The sequence below is a fragment of the Maylandia zebra genome, linkage group LG5 (assembly GCF_041146795.1).
Source record: "Maylandia zebra isolate NMK-2024a linkage group LG5, Mzebra_GT3a, whole genome shotgun sequence".
Classification (NCBI taxonomy): Eukaryota; Metazoa; Chordata; class Actinopteri; order Cichliformes; family Cichlidae; genus Maylandia; species Maylandia zebra.
Genome location: NC_135171.1, coordinates 5,988,814 through 6,013,888, shown reverse-complemented (window position 1 = coordinate 6,013,888; position 25,075 = coordinate 5,988,814). Strand labels below are relative to the sequence as shown.

The following is a 25,075-nucleotide window of genomic DNA, read 5'->3' as shown; positions in this document are numbered from 1 at the left end:
TACTAATACAGCAAATATTTATTTAACCATAGAAGTAATATCATTTAATGAGTACAGACAGCTGTCCAGGAAGAGTGCAGCAAGCTGCAGAAGTCTGTCAGCATATATAAAAAGAATAATACAGTATGTTTAAAGCTGGTGCAATACGTCTGAACACACGAAGAGAGCAGGACTGAAAGATTATTATTATTATTATTATTATTATTATTTGAATGCGCTTCAAAAATATCAAAACTATAAATCAAGCTGTAGAGACTGCAGGCTTACATAGAAAACATGTAAATAAATAAAAACAACAACACAGAGCAGCGTTTCCCCGTCTACCCTGGCTGCTCAGTTTATGGCTGCTCTTCTGCAGTTAGCTTTAGATTTTTAGCTGCGAGTCTACATGCATGCGTGTTGGCTTTATTTACTTAAAACGAAGCTAGTGACTGAATAATGAAACGAGATGGCTTTAATAAACTCTGCCCTGCTCTTAAACTGCCTGCACTGTGTGGATGTTTATGTTTAAAACTGTGTTAACATAAGCATATTTCAATGTTCTGCATAATACAAGGTCAGGTGTGTGACCTATAAAAGTAAATGATGCGCTGTATGTGTGAAAGTGGAGGAGTCTCCAAACACAGCTATAAGGCTCCTTTAAAAAGTGACCCAGTGTTAGCATAGCATTCACAGGCTCAACTCACATACACGAGATATGACTAATTATGCACATGTCTCGTTTTGCAGTTGTAGAAAAAGTGGTGAAGCAGTAATTCAGTATTGTTTTAGAGTCAGTGAACATACGTGCATATGACGCTTGGATGTTTCTGCACCGAAGATATTCTGGCTGCAGCTAGAGACACCAAGTTCCTGGGATAGCAGCTCATGAATGAACAGAATACAGAGCAGAAAAAAGCCATCACTAGTCCAAAAGCATACAGATGAATTTTCACTGACTGCAGCAAAGTATACGATGGAAATCAGGTTAGTTGATTAGCAACTGAACTTTCAAAATATGACCGTGGGGACTGTCCGGTAGTAAATCAGTGTTACCAGAGGAATGTTAAAAAAAGATGAAAAAAGCTTAGCTAGGGCAAAACAGCTACACAATTACGTGGGATCATCTTCTGTGCTTATTCAAATATATGTGTCAGCTATTAGGAGATAACCTATTAAACAGAGACTGAGGCCACATATGTGCAAAGCACACTAAAACAAAAACAAGACTACCAAAAAGTATTTAGGAAATCAGCTTATAATCACGTATTCTGGAACAACCATTACCAACATTCTGTTTCTGATTGGCTAGTGCCTACTGAGCTGAGGGGCTCTCCCTCTCCCTCTACCGTTATTAACTCTAAGGAGTGGCCAGATGTGTCATCCAGTTATTAACTCTAAGGAGTTAATAACTGGATGACACATCTGGCCACTTTTAATCAACTGCTAATCACATCATATTATTTACACAGTATTTGTGAGGGACTTGGATTAGTACACATCTGGCACTGTAGGGAAGGATTTCTGACAGCAGGACGGGGTATGTCGGATCGAGTAGAGCATTAACTGTCCTGCATGTGTTTTCATGATAACGGTGACTCTGGGCTTCCAACATAACCAGAGGGCAAAATGCTCAGTAAAAATGAAATCAAGCAAAAGTTAATTGACCAGCTGCTGGCCTACATGGCCCAGTGATGCCGTTTCCCGCCAGTCGTGCATTCACCCAGAATGTTCACTGGCTACTAATGAATCAGTGATTGTGCGAGACTAGACGGTGCGAATGTTTCACTTGCAATTGAGACTAAACATAGATGTCCGTAAAGTGTGAAATGTCTCCGAAACATGGCGAGTGTGTTCAACCAGCGTCCGCCTTCCTCACCACAGATAAGATGGCACCATCATAGTCGATGATGGAGCCTCTCCTGTCTGACTCAGACACAGCAACCAATCTCTTAATGTGAAGAAAAGCGATCTTTTCAGCAACTCGCATCCAAATAAATTAAATGATTAAACAAACTTTAAAAAAAACAAAACAACAATACTTGTTTATGCAAGTATTTTTTTCATTGTGCTGGACATGGGAAACTCTTAGATGTTTCTAATATCTCCTTGCTCTCGCCTGCTGAGCACACATACAGATGTTTTAGCATTATGGCTCAGGCACAGCTATATAAATACGCACTCCAGGAGACTGTAGACAAAATGTATTAATATGCAGTATTAGGATATAAACAAGTAGGGAGTGAAGAAGGAGGTCTCAGTGCATCGTGAGCTGAGCACTGCAGCCCTCCAGCAGCCAGAGCCGACAGCAGCACACCTACACCGTGTTTGGCATCACCTGTACCTGACACCGTATTGACCACACTCACAAGAGTTCCCTTTATTGTTTTGTTTATGATGTGTACTTTGAAATTGGCGCAAAAGAATTGAAAGTATTTACAAACACTGCTGATGATTTTTTTTGAAGGACAAGATTTTGCCGACTTTTGTTTTTATATATGCCTTTCAACTATTATTCTTTTGTAGCAGTGGAATTGTGCAGGCATGTGGGCAGGTGCTGATTTAGTGAGTGCTTGAGTTGCTATTCTGTATCACTTGATCATAATCACTTAGTTGTGGTTAGGTTTGACTTTGTAACATTGTAACAGGGTGTGTGATTCCTTGTGCTTCCTCGTCCCGCTGAAGAGTTAGAATGTGCCTGGTTAAGGGGAGCAGCTTAATGAGGTTTAGATTACCCATTCAGACCCCCCCCCCCCAAAAAAAAGAAACATCTGGTTGTGAGAATACACAAATGGTTCACCCTCCGACACCATCCGCCCAATCCCACCACAGCAGCTTCCTCTCTCCCCCTCTCTGGCTAATCCTTTGACTTGGTCGTCCACGCTACCCCGGCCTGGTAATAACTAGACTTGGCTCCGTTTTCACCATGTAATCAAAACACTGGGTTTTGTGGAAGCACAGAGGATAACAGACTGGCAGACTGGTGGGACAGGGAAGAGAATCGGAGGGGAGAAAAAGAAAAGAAAAAAAAAAAAAAAAGCCCACAATAATCTTCACAAAGAGGAAAAAAATAACAGGAGCATGACAGAAGAGGGCTGACCAAAAGGAAGGGAGGCATGAAAACAAAAAGCCTCCATTTGCGTGGCCTGAGCTTCTGGTTTGGTGTGGGGAGGAGTAATTGGGAGCAGTCACTAACACTTTAAATAGCTGATGAGTGCGGTGGGATGCGGTCTGGGGGGAAGTGGGTTTGACACCACAAGAGGAGGAAAGTCAAATCCCATGAGCAATTGTGTAATTTGAATGAATTGACAGAAATAATTCAAAAGCTCCGAGTGATCCTTCTGCAGAGAGATCTCGCTGTGGATAAAGTCAGCACCGGGCAAAAGGTTTACGATAAGTCAGTAGAATGTGCTTCTTATTTTTGGCTATGTGGTCAGTTTTAAAATGCAGGGAGTGACCATTTAAATCTTTTTCTTATTTTATTAAATCTAATACATAAAACTGTCAAGTTAATTTTCAAGAAATGCCTTAATTACGACTTTGACCAAGATCTGGCTGTTATTTATTTATTTAGGCTTTAGCCGAAGCAAGCATTGAGCCTGAGCGTACATTGAGCTTAAAATAGACCACCGAATTTAAACAAAAACAACACAGAACACTGAAAAATAGATTTAATTAAATGAATAAATGAAATCCAGCATTTTAACCTCCATAAATTTTCATTTTATGCTTGTCTTTCACTGCAAGTGCAGTTAAAGGTGCATGATGCCATCCCACAGGACATCCTAATGGCAAACATGTCCTAGGAATGCTGTCTTAAAATAGACAAAAAAAAAAGTAAAACCTGGAGATTTTCCCATCTGCTCTCAGGGCTTTAAAAACAGAGCGGTTTTAAAATATACAGGTCTCTGCCAGCTGATCCCACAGCTAACTATGCCCTCTGGCTGGGATTCGTTGGGTCTTGTTTTGTGGTAAATCCCCTCTGGTGAAAGATCACTTAAACATTATTCAAGGTTTTCCTTTGACCCAGACTCCAAGGGTGAGGTTTGGAGACAAGTTTGAAGTTGAAACTATGGAAAGGAGTTTTTGTAGACCTATAGGCAAGATTGATGGGCTGATAAGCTTGATGTGGCAGGAACAGGAAGGACTGTGGTCGATGCTCTGATGTTTGTTCTCCTCATCCCATTTCCTATTACAGGATTAAAGTTGACCTGAATCACACTGTGGTTCATCAGTCTAAGCAAACAGGTTTCATATGCATTATTAGACAGTCTACAGCACTGTTACTTTAGGTAGGTACATTCAGCTGAAGTTGGGTTCTTCATCCTGTTTCGTTTGACTCAAGTTCAAATGAAGAAACCTGTTTAAACAACATTAACACAAGAACAACCCCCGTTTCATGAAAAGGGCCGTGACAAGAATCAACCAAGCTTTTCATAGCTAAGAAACAAAACGTGACTCGACTGGTGACACTGTGCGTTCGCTTAGCAGACCAGCCAAAACAGGCAGGCTAAGACCAACTCCTGTCCTCCTACAAACTCTACAGGAGGAGAGATTACAGCATGCCTAATACTACAATTACAAAAGCACAGAGAAAGGGGCAGAGCAGAGAGGAAACTACCTCAACATTGTACAAGGCCCAGATTAAAACTGGGGGGCGGGAACACTGTCACATTCCCATGAAGACGAACAGGACACGTTCAAAGCAGCTGTCACAGAAAGGTTCTCGTATAAATAGAGTTCCAAAGACAGATGTTACCAGCCAATATAAACGCCTAAACTTAGGAGCATCGCTTTTGGCTCACTGAAGACTGAATTTTGGTAAACATGGCAGCAAGGTCTTGGCTGCTTTATTTTGTCTGTTCATTGGAGCTGGCACATAATCATATCCCAAACACATCAAAAAACCCAGCTTTCACAGGAGGAAATGACACAGCATCACAAAAACCAACTGTGCCACCATTCCTGAAGTTGTTAAGCTGTCGGCTTTAAAACTACCCCTGACCGTGTGCTTTTGGCCATGGCCGCTCTGTAATTAAATACCAAAAATTTCTGTTTTTCCTCCATCTCAGTTTCTTGGAAAATATATACAGCATCTAAATACAACTCCTGCCCTGCCCTCTCAGGCTCGTACACACATTGATGATGCTATCCTGCTCCATTCCTAAAGCCACATCTGGTTATTGCACTTCAGAATGAACAAAGGTTATACCCACAAAGTGCAATGAATAAGAAAGGGGGAAAAAGTAAGCCATGCAGTCAAAGTGAAACTGAAATAGCCTTGTGGTTGAATTCCAGAGGTAAATATGTTCCTGTACCCCTCTTCCTTGGGAGAGTAGTGCAAGCATAGGGATTATTCTTTTAACCTTGTAGTAAACCAGAAAAGACTGGGTCTCTCTCTAGGATGAATGTTTCCAGCCACAGCTCAACCATTAATTCTAAATGTGCTCTCACACTGAAAAGGACAAGTAGTGTGCCATCTCTTTGGCCAGTTCTCTAATTGCATGGAGAAAAGGATCAACTCATCATTATAATCTGACAACAATGTGTCATGTGGGCCAATTTCCCAATCCCTCTGTGATTTTAGCTGCGAGTCAGTAGTGGGAAAAACCATAATGGTGACCATCACCCCCACTTGCCTATTCCTTACTCTTAAAAGTGTTAATTATCTCATATCTATACAGAAAACCTGGTAAATATTGCAAGCATTAAATAAAGTAGGTCAAAGAGGAGCATGGCCATCCACCTACATTTTCCAGTGTATTTCATATTTTTTTAACTTAAAAAAAACAAACAAAAAAAAACAAAAAACCACCATCTTAAACCATGGCTACCTGTTAACTTCTGCAGTCAAGAGTTTACATAGACTCCCCATGGGCATGAATATCATGAGAATTTCATTTTTTAATGAATTATGTGAACTGTTCTATTTTTGGGGGGTGGACTAACTGAACAGCATACTTCCTAAATGACTTTTAAAATGCAAATACTCCTTGAAACATATAGCTCAGTCCTTCTCTCGTCTGATCATAACACATTTCTCCAGAAGGCAGCTGGCTTGTAATCCTGTAACGATTGCGCTTGGCAGTCGATACCAATGTAAAACTTTCACAGTGGACAGTGACGATGACGTTCCAGCAGTTTGCAGTTCATGACCAGCCCTGGTGGGTTGGTCCTGAACATCCTAACCAATTTCTTCTCATCTGAGGGTGACAGTGTGGTTCTTCCAGACCTTGGTAAAGTGTTGGCACATCCAAATACTTTGTGCTTACATACAGTTATCATCTGTTAAACTGTCTGAACTGGTATTAGAAACTGTAGTGGTTATATAAATCTACAAAGGTCTACAAAGTCAATAAAAAAAAATTTCATTGTTCTGATTATTGGTCAGTCCACTGAGTGCTAATTTGTTAAGCGTGCACACATATAATCTGCTTTTCCCCATCAACTAAATCAACTTACTAACTAAGTGCTTGATGAGGTGCTAATGCTGTTACACTAGCTATAAAAATAGTCTGGTAATAACATAATGTAGTGGGATAAAATTGACTTCCTGAAGCCCAGGATATCTTCATGAAATTCCACTAAAACATAGAATCAAACAGACTGATGTATGACATCATCTATGTCTGCAGCTAGCAGCTGTTAGACTAATAAGTCAGAGATCTAAAAAGAGGTCACTGCCTGTTGATTGAATCCTACCAGCGCAGGGCATCGGGTCATGAGGCCATTATAGTAATCAATTTGTTGTCTACGATCAGCAGGCAGCACAGGGAACTCGTTTAATCGATAAGGGCCATGAGGACAGCCTCACTGTAGCCGGATAGCATCCTGGGTTATCCAGGCCTTTAGGCCAAGAGTTTGAGACTTTTTTAGGAAGCATTTAAGTTTTTATCTAGTTTTTATTTATTATTTAGTGGGACTACATTGCTAAACAGCATTAAGTCACTCAGTTTGGAAGCAAGTAATCAATGTAAATACTAAAGAAGACTTAAAGTTTTCCTTTGTTTTCATATATACATAGTGTTACAATGGTGAGCACTGACATGAAACATTGCCAAGGTTTCAAATAATGACAAATAATTAAACAATTCAATTAATTAGTTAATGTACAAGTAACCCACATGAGGCAAAAACAAACAAACAGGCTTTGTTCTGCTCTAAATGCTCTGTTTTTTCTACTGTTGGCCAGTGACAGCCAGTATCCCTGATAGCTAATAGTCATCTCTACTGCACTGACTTTCAGCTCCAGTTTATTTTTGCATGCTACCAGAGTAGCTTTGCAAACTCTAGTAGTAAGTAGCCAAGTCATGGAAATCTGTAGTGTGAGCCAGAATACGCATAGGTATCTATAAGAACAAACCCGATAACATGCAATCCATTTTAGATCCAACTGCATGCTCACTGCCAGGACCTAAATCAGTGTAACACAAGCTCATTGTAAGCAAAGGGCACATGATGACTAACAACTGTCAGCTACTCAAATAGAAACAAATGTCTAATGTGTTGCTGTAAAACAACAAAGTTGAAACAGGAGGGGTAGTTAGTGCTATAAAACTTTTATAGCTTCTCCGCTGATAATCGCTGCTGCTGAAGAACACTTGAGGTAAACCACCTACACTTCACAGCCCAGCTCTTTGCCTGCACACACACACCAACTAAATGAGGGGAAGCCAAACTGGGTACACTTTAAGGACGCAAACCGGCAAATAATGGTCCATCACAAAGCATTTTTAATTTTATTGCAACAGCATCAATATTTCTATTTTCCAGTAGTCACCATTGTATTATTCTACCCGGTTTGTGTATCACTACACACTACAGTCTTTCCAATGTCTGCAATTTGCAAAGGAAACTTTTTAAATCCCATTATTTCTCTTTAACCAATGACTCTTTTCAACCAATGAATTTTCTGTAAGAAAACAGATCAGCATAATAAACATATGTTGCTTTTTAATGTTCACAAAAGCTCATAAACATCTCTAGCAGCTCTGAGGGACTTCAGTTTTATCAGGCAGAAGCTTCGTGGTCTCAGGACTTGGGCTGACATTTGAGTGGAAGGAATGTTAATGCCCTGTTGGGCCTGAGATAGTCCTGCCTGTTTACAGGGCAGCACAGGAGGAAGAAAATACAAACTGAAAATAACGTTCAAGAAATACATTTAGGATAGAATTTTTCCCTAAATGAAACTAATGCTGACAAAGTTGCGATATTTACTCACATCATCATCAGTTACATCACTTTATAGCCTGTCATTCCTCATGGATGGAGTTAGGACCATCCTGGTACAAGCGACTACTTAGCCGATCATGCAGGACGCAACTTATTTTATGTGTTTGGAAAAAAATTACCATCATCCTTCAATGCTGGCTTATTAATTCTTTTTAGCTACTTTTTCATTCAAAATTCCAGCAGGTGCAGCAGGTGCAGCAGGTGCAAGACATTTTAAGAGTTTTCTTGTATACAAATCATTTCACAACATTTACATAGGATTCAAATTTGAGCATTGACCAGGTCATTCCCTAAGGCTCAATTTAATCTTTTTAAGCCAAACACAGTAAATGGATGCACTATTTAAAAAAAGTAACAAGGGAATGCTTGTTACTTTCAAAGATAAAGGCACAAAGGCAGAAGGTTTGCAGCAGTTAGTTGGAGACACACTGGACATAAATCTTTAGATAATTAGAGTTACTCAATTTCACTGTTTGCTCCATTTTCACAATATGAAAACAGCCATTTATAAATATTGATGCTATTTGTTAACTGAAGCTATCAGCATACACTGCAATCACATATTGTTTGATTTAAAATCCGTTGTAGTTACGCACAGAGGCAACATTTTAAAAAGTTGTACCAGAGTCCAAATACATATATACCCAGCTGTACACCACCCAGGGAATAACAATATTAGTCGTGAGCTGCTGTTAAGTTACATGAACTTGAATGGTGTGGCTTAAAAAAATAAATAAATAAATAAATAATCCCACAAACTCACCAACACACAAACCCCTTCAAGGAGCTAACAAAGGCCTGGTTCATTTGGAGCCAGATTAAAACTACCAAGGGGGAAACATTATTCCTGGTAAGCAAGGGGGGAAAGATCCCCTCCATTAAAAACATGAGAGGTCCAGTATTTTGTGACGCAAGCTGCTGCTTTACAGATGTTATACCAGCCCACACATGCAGACGCTGTTCACAAAATGAACAAAATCAAAGGTTCACATTGAATTAGATATCCTTTAAGTCAAACAACACAGTGAAGAGCTACACTTAGGCCAGTATACTGCTACACTTCAGCTCATCTAACAGCAAAGGCTGCAAGGAAACATTGTGGGCTCACACGGAGTTCACACTCACACACAGATGCAGTTACATCTTATTGCAAACATTTTAACCTCAGTCCCCTGCTTTGTTAAAACAAAGCCCTGCTGAGGGAGGATTATATCAGTGCAAGGGTAGCAGAGCCCCACGACCCATGACCTCTAAGGGAGTATGAACTAACAGGAAGTGTCATGGTAAGAAGACACATGATAGGCAGCTTGTAAAAATACTGCTGTGCTGGGACAACACATTTACTTTCTGCACATGACGAGCAGCAGGATATCGTAAGCGCACCAGTAGCTCCTGCTGCCAACAAGAGCGAAGATAACAAGAGCACATGGGCATTTGAATCATTCAGCTTCACAGCTTTACAGATGTGGGCCTCGTTGCTAAGGGTAGCCGAGATAGCATTAGCATTAAGTAGGGTTGCTGCTAGCAGTCAACCAAACCGTCAATGAGGATTTTACTTTTCATTGGTCGGTTGTTCATTATCCCAAACTTAGAAAGCGAATATACACCTTATACATATATATAAGAAAGTTCAACACAGTGAAGCTTTCTTTAAGGTCCCACAAAATTCTTATATTGCCAAATGTATTCACTCATCCATCCAAATCACTGAATTCAGGTATTTCAATCACTTCCAGACTGTTCTACAAACATCTGTGAAAGAATCGGTCGCTCTCAGGAGTTCAGTGTGGATGGATACCACCTGTACAGCAATTCCAATCATGAAATTTCCTTGCTACTAAATATTCCAGTCAACTGTTAGTAGTATTCTAACAAAAAGGATGCAATAGAAACAACAGCAACTCAGCCACTAAGCAGTAGGCCATATATAATAACAGAGCAGAGTTTGGTGGAGGGGGGTTTAGGGTGATGGTTTTTTTTAGGAGTTGGCCTCAGTCCTTTAGTTCCAGTGAAAGGAACTCTTAATGCTTCAGCATGGGAAGCCATTTTGGACAATTTCATGCTGCAAACTTTGTGGGAACAGTTTGGGAATGTCCCCTTCCTGTTCTAACATGACTGTGCACCAGTATGTCCATAAAGAAATGGATGAGCGAGTTTGGTGTGGAAGAACTTGACTGGCCTGACTCTACCTTTGTGATGAATTAGAGTAGAGACTGCGAGCCAGGCCTTCTCGACAACAACAGTGTCTGAACTAACAAATGCACTTCTGGATGAATGGTCAAAAATTCCCATAAATGTCCCTAAACCTTGTAGGAAGCTTTCCCAGAAATGTTGAAGCTGTTACCGCCGCAAAGGGTGGGCTGACATCATAGTAAACCCTATGGATTAAGAATGGGATGTAGCTCCAGTTTATGTGTGTGTGAAGACAGACAAGTGAATACTTTTGGCAATACAGTGCATGTTTGTCTGCATACAGACAGTGAACAGAGCAGGGTTTTCACCCATGGCAATCGTGCTCCTGTGCAGTCCTCCAAAATTCAACTGCAAATTGCTGGATGCGGATGATCACTCAAATGCTGATTAACAAGCTGGACCAGAATAGAAGAAAAAAAAAAAAATCTAAAATAATAATGCAGCATGAAAAAGACTGATAGTAGCTGCAATGGATACTTTTGTTTTCAATACTTGGTTTCACTTTAGCTCTTTGTATGTTCTGTGCTGATGATAAAGGGTAGCCAACAAACTGGCAGACATAATCTGTAATCTGCTATATTGACAACAAATACACTGCAGATACTGCCTTCAAAACTGCCTGCAGACTGTGTTCACGCTAGGGCTGGGCCATATTATACCGTTCACGGTAATACCGGTATAATGTTAGGCAACGATAGGAAAATGAAATATCGCGATAGAATGGGAGTAAAATGCGCATGCGCAGTGCCTTTGTTTTCATACGCACATGGCCGATTGTTGAGTGAAACAGATGAACCAGAATTGGTTTGTAAAAATGGTGCAACTTCAGTGATGTGGAACTGGTTTGGTGTTTGTCCGTCAGATACACAACAAAGCACATTTTTTTGCAGAACATGCAACCAGCCGTCGTTATTGTCGTATTTGTCGGACTAAGATGCTCTTAAATCTGGGAGTAATCTGGGTCCTAAACTCCGTATGCTTCAGGTCAAACAACACTGCAGCATCACTTAGAGTTAAAAACTGTCTAAATTCTTTCATCTTTAATAAAACGATCAGCATTGCTGCTTTACCAGGTGTAACTATAAAGTTTAACTTCCAGGCATCCATGAAAACAAAAGTTATTACATTTAACGGAGTTAGAAGTTAGCAGGAAGCTAGCGGAAGTTAGCTCGCTAGTTTCGCTAGTTACCTAAACATGATATAGCATGTTCTGACTGAGAGATTTCTGAAAAAAATCAAACGTACAGCTCTGCTATCACTTCCAACATAAATGAAGACAGGAAACTAAACAGCAGTGACGTTTGTAGGGTTACTGAAGTTGGGCTAGCTGGTATATAATGATGTGCTACGTGATCGCTAGCGACACAGCTATGTTAGCATAACATAAACAGTGAAGCTGGAGGACGAACACTAACACTTTTCCACTTATAAAAGTTAACGTGAAGGTTCTTCATGATTAGAGACAAATGCAATCGCATGGCAGGATGCTGTAAACGGACCAAACTTCAGTCAGGAGAACAACTGAGATAATCCATCCACAATACGAGGTTAGTCATTAATATACTGCAACAACATGGGAATAGAGCAGCTGCCAGAGAATTCAACATTAATGAATCAATGGTACAGAAGTGGAGGAAGCAAGAAGAAGGAGTTTAATAAAGTTTGATTTATCTGACTGCTTTTTTTCGCTTAATGTGCCTTATAATCCCGTGCACCTTATGGTCCGAAAAATACGTACTGCACACTGCAGTTTAATGTTGCAAAGCACCTCTTTTTAACTTCAGTGGATATTATACATGGTTATGCTCAGGATATGTCAGCCCATTTCTACTGGAAATGCCTTTTGGTTAAACTTTCAGCAAGGAATTTGCATTTGCACTGTTACATTTTTATAAAGCTTTAATGTACATAAAAACCAGCTTCTTGTTTAAGTGAAAATAAATGGAAGGTTGTCTTTTTGCGCTAGTAATGTTGTGGAGTTGTATTTTGTCTCGCATCAATTATATCGTCGGTTATATCGTTATCGCAAATTTTCAAATATATATCGTGATAAATATTTTTGGCCATATCGCCCTGCTCTAGTTCACGCTACATCTGCTCAAACCTAAAACAAGCCTTAGCTGGCTCAACAAAACCTAAGACCACTGTTAGAAATACCGGGTAACTTTCTGCTTCAGGCTCTGTGTGTGCTCACACAAAAAGAGGCATTTCACAGGTAATATGACTCTTCTTGCACACAAAGTGAACCGTGGGAATGCGACTCAGTCCAGTCACAGACATTATGACAAAATGGTGATTAAAAATAGAAAAAGTGAACTATACAAGTAAAATGCAACAAGAAACTGATAAATCATTGAATTGAAATTATTAATCTGGTGATCTAACAGACAGAGTAATACAATAAACATTTTAATTCAAGATATTATCTTGATACAAGATATATACAAGACATTTGCAGAGCTCTCAGTCATAGTAAGCATGTTAGAAGAATAGACAAAACTAAAACATGACAATACTAATATAAATTGTGAATTATAAATTATACCTCTTTTACAAGAGGGTGGCACACAAGGAGAATCTAATTATATTACAGATATTGCACATTTCTCACTGTGGGGTTATTATTGCACATGGTGAGAAACTTTAGCTTTTTGGAAGATCAAACAAAACTTTTTATTGATTGCACAGATACTCCTGATGGTGTCCCGTCTTCTACTTACTTCAATTCCAGCAGTGTAAAACCAAACAAATATAGAAACATTTGTACACTAAAATGACTAATGTACAATGTCATCATTTCTATGACAATGTGTAGACCGTTTGCGCTTTGTTCAGTGGTTTTAGTAAGGTACGGCTTAATAACTTGCACATATAAAATCTCTAACAGAAAATCTGTATCGCACTTAAAACATGCTGTCAGTAAAAATCAGTAAACACGTGGCGCTTCTAGACAATTTTAAACCGAAATTTAGACCAAGTCTCCATGGTAATATAGCCAGGTAGAAAGAGAGCAACTTTCAAGTCTGACTTTAAGCTTGACATAGCGTGCTAACATGCTAATCCTGCTTTATAGCACATTCCTCAGGTGTGGGATCATTGCAGGAGGGCAAGAAAGTCAAAAGTACTTTCTGCAGGCAAACATTCACTTATCATTCATCAGGTTTATCCACAGCTTTGCAACATACAAAGAGTCCAATGTCAGCCACTTAGCATGGTCATTCAATCTGACATTAACAGCATCCTTGCTGGATACAATCATTACCACAGTTCTATTTGTGCATCCACATGTAGAGTAGTAATGGGAAAAGATGACTGATAAAAATATTCCAATTAGGTACTCCCAAAACCTAAGGTCATATGTGAAAACAGCCTGGGAATACTAGGAAAATCTTTAGTTGACAGACATTAAGTACCCAAGTACTTAAATTAATACTACTCTTCTGAGACCAGAATTTCTTAAGAAATTCATAATGAATTAAATGCTTGTTGCAGACCCTACTTTGTTAGCCTTGAAGATTTAAAAAAGGTAGAAGTTCAGGTTTTCCAGTTTTGTACCTGAGTCCAGCAGCAGCTTGCCAGGGGCCTGAACTTTTAACATGCCTGTCCAACATTCAGCTTTGGCCTACCATAGCAACCTCGTTTTCCCAGGACTCCCCCCCCCCAGGGGGTATAATGGGACTTAAGGGGGGGGGGAGTCCATTTAGGGGAGGGGAAAAAGGGTGTTTCTAGGGAAACTGAGCGTTCACTGTTCTCCAGCAGCCTCCATGGTTGCCACTTGGCAACAGTTGACTGTCGGCATTTCAAAATGCTGCTTTTCATGCTTGTCTGTGTGTCATGAAAAGACACACACACACACACACACACACACACAGACACACACAGAGTAAGAAAAGAAACCCAGATAGTGTCATCACAGCAGATGCTTCTCATATTGTTGCCTCTGGAGCCAAAAACCAAAGCTGACTGATGTCATGTGGATTATATTAAATTCTTCTCCCTTCAAATCACAATTCAGGATGAATGGCCACCTGACTGCAGCTAAGCAATGCAAGGGACAATACAGAAAAACTTAGGAGATTTCTAATTGCCATCCCCTTAATCTGCTACTAAATCACCACATTTCAACATGAAAACAGTCATGTATGCTCAAAAAGTTTTCAAAAGCAGTTTTCTCAATATGAAAGCCTGGACTCACAAGGTTATCTTCCAGATGGAGGACACTCCCTCTTCCACCACACCCACTCACCTGTCGTTTCTCTGAGTCTACAGCCAAAACACCAGCTGTTTTCCAGCTAACAAACAAGAGAACGGAAGAGACACCCGCCCCCCCTCTCGCTCTCGCTCTCCCCCCCTCTCCTCGAGGTATGCCTACGTGTCTCTAAGCTCCCACCCTTTCCTTACAATCTCCTGTCTGGTTGGCCGGTCTTTTCAGCCTCCTCTTCAACAAAAGAAACAAAAAGAAGGCATGGCCACGTTCTCTTTATGAAGAGAAAGAAAAGCGTGGGGAATGCAGAACACCATTTTTAAAGCTGCAGAGACCAAAAAGCAGAAATTATCTGCAAGCGAGACAAAAAAAGGAAAAAAAGTTTTCTTGCATTTCTGTGGAGCATGCAGAGGAACGACCAGGTAACTTCAGCCACAAAAAGCCAGAAACAAAAAGCCTCAGTTTCATTTTGAGTTGAGTTCTGGATCAGTTTTCAGCCAAAGCATGCAAAGTGAATTTAACAAAAAAATAAAGAAATAAAAAATTACAAGTATGCATGTGGCATGTTCATATACTCCTGCAGCTGCAGGATACCTGGAATTTAACACCATCCATCCATCCATCCATTCACTACCGCTTATCCTTTTCAGGGTCGCGGGGAATTTAACACCATGCTGCCAAATCTTTTTCACTGCAGGAACATAACGTGCAACAATTATCTCAGGTTCTGTTTCCAGTGAAAGCCAAATTGTTTTTAAACACACTGCATGTTAATGTCCATTGTGGCATAATTATTTACCCTCACATACTGATTACAGATACCTAATGATACATGCCTGAAGACCAATTAAATGTTGTGCTGCTGCTCTATATTTCAATCCTGTCATTTTCACAGTAAAGTTCTTATTCTGTCACCATATTCTTTGGTTTTGTGATTTCATAACCACAATTGTACTTTGTGTAACAGTATTAAGTTTATAGTTTGTTTGTTTTTTAAATTTCTACAATTTTATTAGTCAGTTCTGCCAGCAAAGCTCACTGTGGTATAGTGATGTGTTACCGTCTGGCATGGTGGCAGCCAAAACCTTAACAGTGAGACTTCCACTGAATCCAAAGTGGCTGATGTCATGTTACAGAACAACAGTGACTGGGTAATGAATATAAATAAATCTTGAACACATTGGATATCATGCATCTCCATCTCCAGTTGTGTAAAGACAGCACAAAAGAAATGTGAGCATCTTTCATTCTGGCATGTTTACTTTGCCTCAGGTCCATTTTGGCTCACATACCAATATGACTTTAAACAACACCCAGCACTACACACAGTTTCCAGACAAGGAAACTGTGCGTAGTTTTTGCAGTTTCCTAAAAAGCCTCTTATCTTGTGTCTACATTGATGTGGGTTTATAATTAGGGTCTATTACAACCAGACTTTGATTGCAGGATTAAAGCCCAGGTTAGGTTAGGCCTTAAAAAAATAAAAATAAAAAAATAAAAAAAATTCTTCCATACTTTGGACCTCACGAAGGTACAAGAACAAAGGCCAAGTGTGAGATTGCGTGGTTCAGGTAAAGGCAGAGGTCATATCTTCTCTTTGTGAGTACACTGACAAAGCTCTTCTCATCCATGTCAACCTATCGCACAGCAGGGCCTCGTTCTTTCAGGGCCTTCTACAAACGGCTGCTTCAGCGCAGAATGACAGGATGCTGAAACAAATGAGAGCTGCAGAAAGTGTTGAGTGCTGAGTTAGGAGCAATGAATGGAGAGGAAGAGATGGATGAAACTGCAGAGTTACGGCATGAATTAAAGTATGGCATCACTTTCCCCACAATTCAGACAGAGCTGTGTTTATGGGTTAGCTCCATTATTACAACGTTGTTTTATCAGATTAGTAAAGAAAACTGCTGTGAGAATATGGTGTGAATAGAGCCTGAGGCAGACAGAGACAAACCAGGTTTTGTTTGTACCATAGTGCCTGTAGCCGTCACCATCGGGTCACACGTTTAGCAGCAAAATCATAAATGGTGCCACACAGTGTACAAACATGAACAGGAAGTAAATGCAGACCAATCTTTACTTCTGTATTTGTCACAAAGAAGCAGCTTTCATTCAGAATTAGTAATAAAAGAATATTCTGCATTGCAATTGGGAACTAAATGTGTAATGCAGCTGCAAAATTCCTGTAAAAGCTGATCCAGATCTGACAGTGAATATGCACATTTTAAATCTGCTGCCATCTCACGTAAACAGTAAACTTCACTTGATTCATTTCAATATTCTTTAACCAATTGAGTTTTATTTGCATAGCACCAAATCACAACAACAGCCAACACTAAACTACTATATCAAACCAACATGAGACCTTTTCATTTTTAGCTCAATGTTCGACATGAATCCCCTCGTACGTCTGTGATGTCAGGCAGCACAAGAGTTCGGTTGTAGTTTTCAGTTACCTCACTGCAACTCAGGAGGTAGACTGTGTTTGGGCAAACCACCGTGTCACGTGTACTCCTGCTTTGAGACTGACCTTGTGCAAACACACTAGCCTCATTCAAGAGGGAGCAACTGTAAGCACATACACGCACACGCCAAAGAGCAAGGGGTGGAAGCACACAGCCCATTGTAATAAGTTAATAATCCACGTAACTACAGAGCACTTCACTTGCTGCTTCAAAGGGCTTTTGACTATCAAATCCATTTTACATTCCATAGCACTGCCTGTATCTGGGTCTCCATTTACATATCTGAATAATGAACAAACTCGTCTGTCTAATTAAATCCAGAGGCGCTCCTCAGTCACCAAAAAAGGCTTTTCAGAGCCAGATAATGTGTACAGTAGAGCACAAACTGTCCAGTTTGGGGCTTCGAATTAATGTCCGCCATAACCATCGTTAAAATGCTGGTAGGTTAAACTAGGTTACAAAAATCGAGAAGTGCATGCCTAGCCCAAGCGTCAGAAATATTGTGCCACGTGCCGCAGAATGCGATGTCAAAAATCACGGCGCAACAGAGTAAGCTTGAAACATCATTGGGGTGAGGGGAGGTAGACACCGTGGAAGAGTGACACAGAGTAATAATAAACAATGATCAAATGTGTAGTGTTGCATAAATACATAGGAGGCTTTATGGGCAGCCCCCAGCAGACTGGGCCTATTACAGCGTAACTAAAGGTCACAGACTCATCAGCCTGTAAGCTTTATCAAAAAGGAACGTTTTAAGCCTAATCTTAAGCACAGAGACTGTCTCCCAAATCCAAACAGCTGGTTTCACAGGAGGACCAGCTCTCAGGTTCTGGAAGCTGAACGCTCTGCCTCCCACTCTACCTTTAAACATCCAAGGAGTCAAAAGTAAGCCAGCGGTTCGAGAGTAAATAGCTCTATTGGTGATGACATGGCCCCATGAGGTCTTTGAGATGAGATGGGGTCTGATTTTTCAAGACCTTGTATGTGAGGAGAGGTATTTTAAACTAGATTCTGGATTTAACAGGGAGTCAATGAAGAGAAACTAATATGGGAGAAATCTGCTCTCTTTCTAGTCCCTGTTGGTACTCTTGCTGCACCATTTTTGATCAACTGGAGGCTTTTTAGGAAGTTGTTAGAATACCTGATAATAATGAATTAGTATCCCGGCATTTTTGACCAGTTACCCAGCAGACAGTGTTGGTGTCTGCTGGGTAACGTTGTGTGACAGCCGGAGGAGGTAAAGACGGCATTCTTGGTATCAATACTGTTGCAAATGAGTATCTAATGTAATAGTAATTTTTATTATCAACTTCTGATTCAACCTTATATAAATAACCCTAGCTGTAACACTACGGGATCTCTTCAATTGATTTGCATCAGTCTGTGGTGAAACGTATGGCACCGCGCAGTAGGGGCTCATGTATCAGATTCCATGTCTGTCTTTTATCCCTCCTCTCAGGGTTTGCAACACCAGCATATAGTCCTTAATCTTGGTGCATCTGTTGGCCCACAAAGCTCCATTAAACAGCCGGACCACTCCGATAAGGTTATTGACTTAATGCTCAGTGACATAATTAAATTGAGTATTTAATCTGGCCACTGGAGTGGAGGAGCCCCCGACCCCCGCCAGACAAGAAGAGTGTTCATATCTTGCTGCCATTACAAATAATTTCTACTCTGATCGCTATTGAGGTGACCAGACTGGCTGAGAGTTGTCCTTTCCTGTCATCTGCAATAAAAACTAGAGCTGTGCCATATCATGCCTACATGCCTGAGAGCCCTGTGTCAGCCTCTAATCACAATTCAGTACCTAAAAGAGAGCCTCCAACAAAGCACTGTAGTCTGCAAACTATGTGAGAAAACTGTTCCCGCTGAAGGTGGAAGCCATAAATATGTTTCACCACTTCAGGCAAAAATACGCCATCAAATACAACCAGGTTACAAAGGAGAAGATACTAGCAGGTGGTGATGTGTGACCAAAATGACTGACTCAAATGAGCATCACTGGAATAATCGCTAGTTCCACTCCACACGACAGGAAGAGCAAACGGTAGATGGAAATTACTGATACATAAGTGGAAAACCAAAACTTTAAGCAGATTATTAAAAGCTTCACCTACAATCCCAGTCAGAAATATTTTACAAGGTTACTTTAGCCACTGTTAAAGTGTTAAGCAGTTATTTTTCACTTAAAATGTCCAGGGGAAAAACTGGCTAGACTACTTTTGTGCTTACAGTTGACTTCAGTGGGAAATCTACGTTGTCCCTTCGACCGTAGCTGGAAACCCCTCTTAACCCTCCACTCAACCTGACGTGCACTACCCAAGAAAATTAACTATAGGTTGGGTCAATGCAACCTGCAACGATGTCCGTGAGCGTGGTGGTTTTTCCTTTATTTATTATTTTTTCCAAACGGTGCAGACAATTTACATTACAATGCATCCACTATGCTGACCAGGCGTCAGACTTCAAGCGGATGTCAAAAAAGTGTAACAGGAAGGACGACTCGGCCAACAGGTTTCCAGCAGAGTATAATCTAGGCTTAACCTTCAAGCTGTGACAAGGCTGGCAATACAGAGGTGACAAAGGAGGCCGAGTATAAACTTCCTCCTCTTTTTCTACATTTTTCACAACCAAGACTTCAAAGAGAAAACGATCTGAAAATGTCTCCCTTTATCCCATCTTTAAACTAAAATTACACCTTCCCCCTGCCTTCCTTTAACCTGTAAACATTTGCTGATTTCAGGCATACCCCAACAATAACCACTTGGTACCTTTTAGAGAAAACGTCACACTTTCCGTACAGTATTCACAGATGCTTCATCAACGCCTAAACTGATGAGCTGCTGCTGTGAACAGCCATCCACAGTTCATCAAACCTTCATCCGGCCTTGAATTCTCCCCACCTGTTCATTACAAGAATGACAGCAGACACTAACCGATACAAAGCTGTTCCTTTAGTAAGGCAGTGTTTGCCTTCCCTTCAGCTCATGACACCACCTGACAATGGTTTGCTGTGAGGATATTGGTTTTGACACCACATGCTCCTCCATTTGCCAAAACGAGAGCATTCAACACCCAGCCCCCATCACCTTTTGACCTCTGGCACCTTGCTTGTGAGAGAGTTTGTGAGGTGAGTGTGGTTTATTAGAGAGGCACTTAACAACCTCTGTTGCTACAAATCCTGGCTGTTGAATGCTGACATCTTTCAAGGCGCTTACCAATTATTACTTAAGTCAGTCCTGTTATGCATGAGACCTGTTCAGTTATACCGAGAAATCAAGTCAAAAAGCTGTAGGTACAGAAAGGTAAGAGCACACTTGCTACTATACTGTTAGAATGAAACATCTGAAGAAAATGGCAACCAAGCACTGATATTTTCATGTAAAGTTTTCTCCTGTGCATATTCTAAACTAAAATTACTGCAACAATAAATAGCTGTTCATTTATCTTGCACCTTTTTAAAACTCCAATTTTCTTCCATTTTTGGCCGCTGGAGGTCGAGCATTTATACCCCATAAGGACCCCATAATGAGGACATTTACAAGCTCATTTCACAAGACCAGAAAGCTCCGTTTCCTGCTGACTGACTGTATCCATGTACAAGCAAGAAAACATGTCAGCTACTGGTTTTGCTGGTCAACAGCATTTCACTCAGGGACAATGAAAATACGTGCCCCACTTAAGTCAGCCAGACCCTACTTTAGCTGTTGTAACACCAACACATGATGAAAGAACTATACAAAGACTGCAAGAAGTGACGAGTTTTATCAGATGGGAAAAAAAACAAAACTTTGACTCAGTCAGCTGGACTACACCAGAGTCTGAACTAAAGTCCATGTTTGGTTGTTGTTTTGCTGTACCGCCCTGCATCGCTGCAGCCTCTGGCTTTCACAATTTAGCTGCTTGAAAACCTGAAGAAAGACTGCCAGTCACTTTTTATTTCAAGATGCTAACAGCAACAAGCAGCTCATGATGGTTCTCCCAGCCTTGGCAACACTCTGAAATACATGAGCAATTATTGCCATTATAATTAGGAGGATCGTAATAAACCTTCAGCTCTGTGATGAGGCAATAAAAGACACTACACAAGACAGGCCGAGCATGATCCATGGTCACACACTCACAGTCCCTCTTTTGGAGAGCCCCCGTGACACCTGTACCAGAGTGTATATTAATATCATAATGACATTTTACACAAGCAGCTACAAACTAACACAGACCCAGATCTGACCTTTGCCTTTAAAGAATATCATTAATAGATGAGGACAAGATCTCTCTCTTCTGGTTTTCCGATTAAAAGCCTCTCCAGGCAACACTTTCGCGTTGAGAACAAACTGTTGTCTTATGATGGGATTAAATATTTTTATGCTAGTTTGGGCTCAAAACTGACTCTGACATTTTATTTTGAAAAACTAAATTTGTTTCGTCAATGAAAAAGAAATTCTGTTTTTTTTGTTTTTGTTTTGTTTTTTTTAAATCAACGGACCGAACACTCAACAGATAAAAAAAATAAAAGGGGGGTGACTTTTAAAAAAAAATTATATTTGCACTCAAGTAATAAAATAAAATAAAAAAAGACGCATAATGTCCCATAAAAAGCAAGGAGTGGAGCAGCGGTTCCTGGAGGACGTTACGGAGTGAGTTCACTTCAACGCTAGCTAACCCAACTCTCATCAACCTGCTCCAACTGCTCCACCACTAATAGCGAAAAGTCTGTAAATAACCAATAAGGAGCACGTGTGTGTGGATTTGTGTGAAATCCACATAAATATTGGTAAATAAAGGTTTTCACCCATTTCCCCGACATTGCTGATCACAAGGCAGAAGTTTGAACACTTAGAGGAAAACAAGTGGGAAAAAAATCCCAGTTTGATTTCAATGGGACAGATTTTCAGAGACTCACAGCACAGCCCTCACCCACACTCACCGTGCTCTGTGTACAACTCTTCGGTCACTCAGCTCTGGTTTACTCCTCCTTACAGCGAAGTTTTAGTAAAGTATCCAATTTTTCCGCAGCCGGTGCTTGTGCAGACAAATTAGCGGGCAAGAAAGCGAATCCTCCTCGATATTCCTGCCGCTCAGTCCATGCTTGGAAATTTCCTGTCAGGCGTCCAACTTTCACAACTTTACACACCTAATTTACTGATGAAAAACAGCGTGGTTACTCCATGTAGCAAAAAAAAAAGTTTCTCCTGGTTCTCTGCTTGGTTTCATTCAGCAGCTCTCTGCCTCCACATGCGCCCTGTAAGCAACAGTGAGAATACTTCGCTCAGCGCCCAGCTCTCCACAGGCGTAAAAAGGGGGCTGGCGAAGGGAGGACACATGACGCTCCCTTCAAGTGCTCCTCGTATTTTACATAACCACGTGCGAACGTAAGGTAATCTGTGTTAAATAGCAGTGACCAGCTTTAGCTGCACAGTGAGAATGTGAAATTCACAGAGAAACCCCGGGATCCCCCCACTGACATGACCGCTGCAGACAAAATAGAAAAAGTCTGTTGCTTTATTACGCATTCAGATTGTGTATCATGTTTTTAAAAAGTAACTATGTAATAAAGTAACTAATTACTTTTGAAAATAAGTCATCAGTAAAGTCGTTACTTTCTTGGAGAAGTAATGAGTAATTAGTAACTAATTACTATTTTCAAGTAACTTGACCAACACCAATATGTGCTTCTTAAAAGATTTTGAGTGGTTTTGTCTTTTGTTGTTCACCAGACCACAACCTGCGAATTTAAATAGATAACTTTCACTCCATTTTCATATTTGTAGTACAAAAACCAGTGACTGTTAGGATGGAAAGTTTATTGAACGCAATAACAATAGTGTAAAGTCTGTACTTCCACCAGTTCCTGAATGCAGCATCAGTTGCTAGAGAGCCGGCTGATGCATGGCAGACCCCTTCTGGCCAACAGGAAACATGCATGGACTACATCTGCCAGTGTGACCATAGACTTTATTACATCAAATAGTCCTGCTTTAAGAAAAACTGACGTCCATTTTTCCAGCCCCAGGAATCTATCTGAGATCAAATATATTCAGAGAGACTCAAAGGGCCAAATATGTGATAAAAACACAATCATCAGAATAACTCTTTCAATATTGCAAATGTATGTTGCTGAGAATTCATAAAGTCAACATACAGAAATATTAATAGATAATCTTTTGCTGACTGGTTTGAAAAAAACAAACAAGCAGCAGTTGTTTACTATAGTGAACCATGAAACAAACATTCACAACACATTAAGTCAGCGTGACTGGAACTGTTTGTTGTGTGGGATGACTGTGGTGTTATTCAGGGTGCAGTTCTTATCCACTGTTCAGTTTAGAGATGCCATGTCACACTGCGGATCAACAGAGACCACACAGAGATCACAAAACCCGCTCCACACACTTTTTATCCTCAAGGAGAGTCTCTCTCTGAATCTTTGTCTTCTCCTGTGAAAAGAAGCCTTTTATCTTACCCTTTTTAATTCTCCTGTAATGAGGTTTGAAGCTAGATAAACTTCAAAGATCACACTCAGCCCCACCCACCACGGCACTTGTTAAATCCCCCCGAGCTCTAATACAAGACAGTAGAGTCTGTTCTGCTCTCACTATGTACACTCATATTATAATAATCATGTATATTTATCAGGGACATTTGCATCCAGAGCATGGAGCTCTTTTTGTGTCACAAAAGAGTTGTACGCGATGCACACACTACAGCACAGATGAAATTAGTGCAAAAAAATAAGATCATATTTTTTAGACATTGCTATTTCAGATAACTGAATTATTTCTTTTTGATTATGCAAAGATCCTCAAAACCTCACTGAAACATCAAAGAAAGTATATTTACATATAGTCTACACAAGAATATCTCTCGAGAAGATAGAAGCCACATTTTATTAATATAGGGTTGGGTTCCTGTTTTCTTTTCATGCCACTTCATAGTCTTAGCTTCTTAGCTTTATATCATGCACATTAAAAATATTAAACATTATTGTAATCTATCACCCTTCTCTGGCTGCTTGCATGTACAACACAACCAATGACTGATCAAGCACCTCTCCTTCAGGTGAGTGGCCCAGAGACATCCAGTGCCCTTGGGTCCAAGCCGTTCTCAGGTTTGTTCCCCCATTTTAAAAAGCCTTGTTATCCTTGTAAGGAAGAGTACTCCCTTACTTGTATTATAACTTGTACAGCACTTTAGGAGCACTTTATGTAACATCACACTTTAACCCTCTGGGTTTGTTCAAAATCACGACCCTTTCAGCTTGTTTGTGGCCAAAAGTGTCCACCAACAGATTAGGTTTTATTACTTTTATGGGGGTTTTTTTGCCATTTTTTCTGCATAAAGCTTTTAACTAACTTCAGTTTTTTTCATAAATATAAAATAGTTATTACTTTTCACATTTTTAACCCTTTAAACACCAGTTTGTTTGTCCACTGCACTAGCTGGAAGACAACATCACATCTCGCAATTTTCTATAATTGCATTGCTACTGGAATTTCTTGTATTATTAATAGTAGAGTCTGGGGCATGTAATTGATTCACATCAACATTGATTATAATGCATTGTTATTTTTGTGCAGGGAGAGCAAAAACATAAAAACTCCCTCTCAGCTTGTTCGTGGCCAAAAATGGCCACCCCCTGTTTACGTTTACAAAATGCTATAAAATTAATATATATTAAGAATAATTTCCACTTTTTTGGACTTGATTTTTTAGATTAGCACCGGTCCTAGTCATGAAAACCAAAACATAATTCAAATTCAGATATTATACCCTTTGAAAAGCGTAGTAATAATATTATGTATTATTACTACGCTTTTGGGGGAAAATAGTAATAAAGTTCAGATTTTTTAGCATATGAATGATGCAGGTCATCATTGCAGGTCAGTAACAGTAACAGTAATAATGATTTATTTTTACTTTATTATTATTTTTTTCTTTGGGGAGGGGATAAATGACCAAAAAGAAAATCACAAAAGGTGTGTTATTGGCCAGAAAAGCA

At 40.1% G+C, this 25,075-nt stretch overlaps 1 protein-coding gene across 2 annotated transcripts in view; it reads right to left on the bottom strand.

Moving 5' to 3' along the window:
• The window catches only part of plxnb1b (plexin b1b), a 95,391-nt gene extending 73,026 nt beyond the window's left edge, over nt 1-22,365 (bottom strand). The window contains exon 1 of one of the 2 annotated variants that reach the window (XM_014408676.3): nt 22,004-22,365. The gene's annotated coding sequence lies outside the window, so the exon portion shown is untranslated. The remainder of the gene's footprint in view (nt 1-22,003) is intronic. The other variant, XM_014408683.3, reaches the window with a different exon arrangement.
• Nucleotides 22,366-25,075: the final 2,710 nt, after the last annotated feature.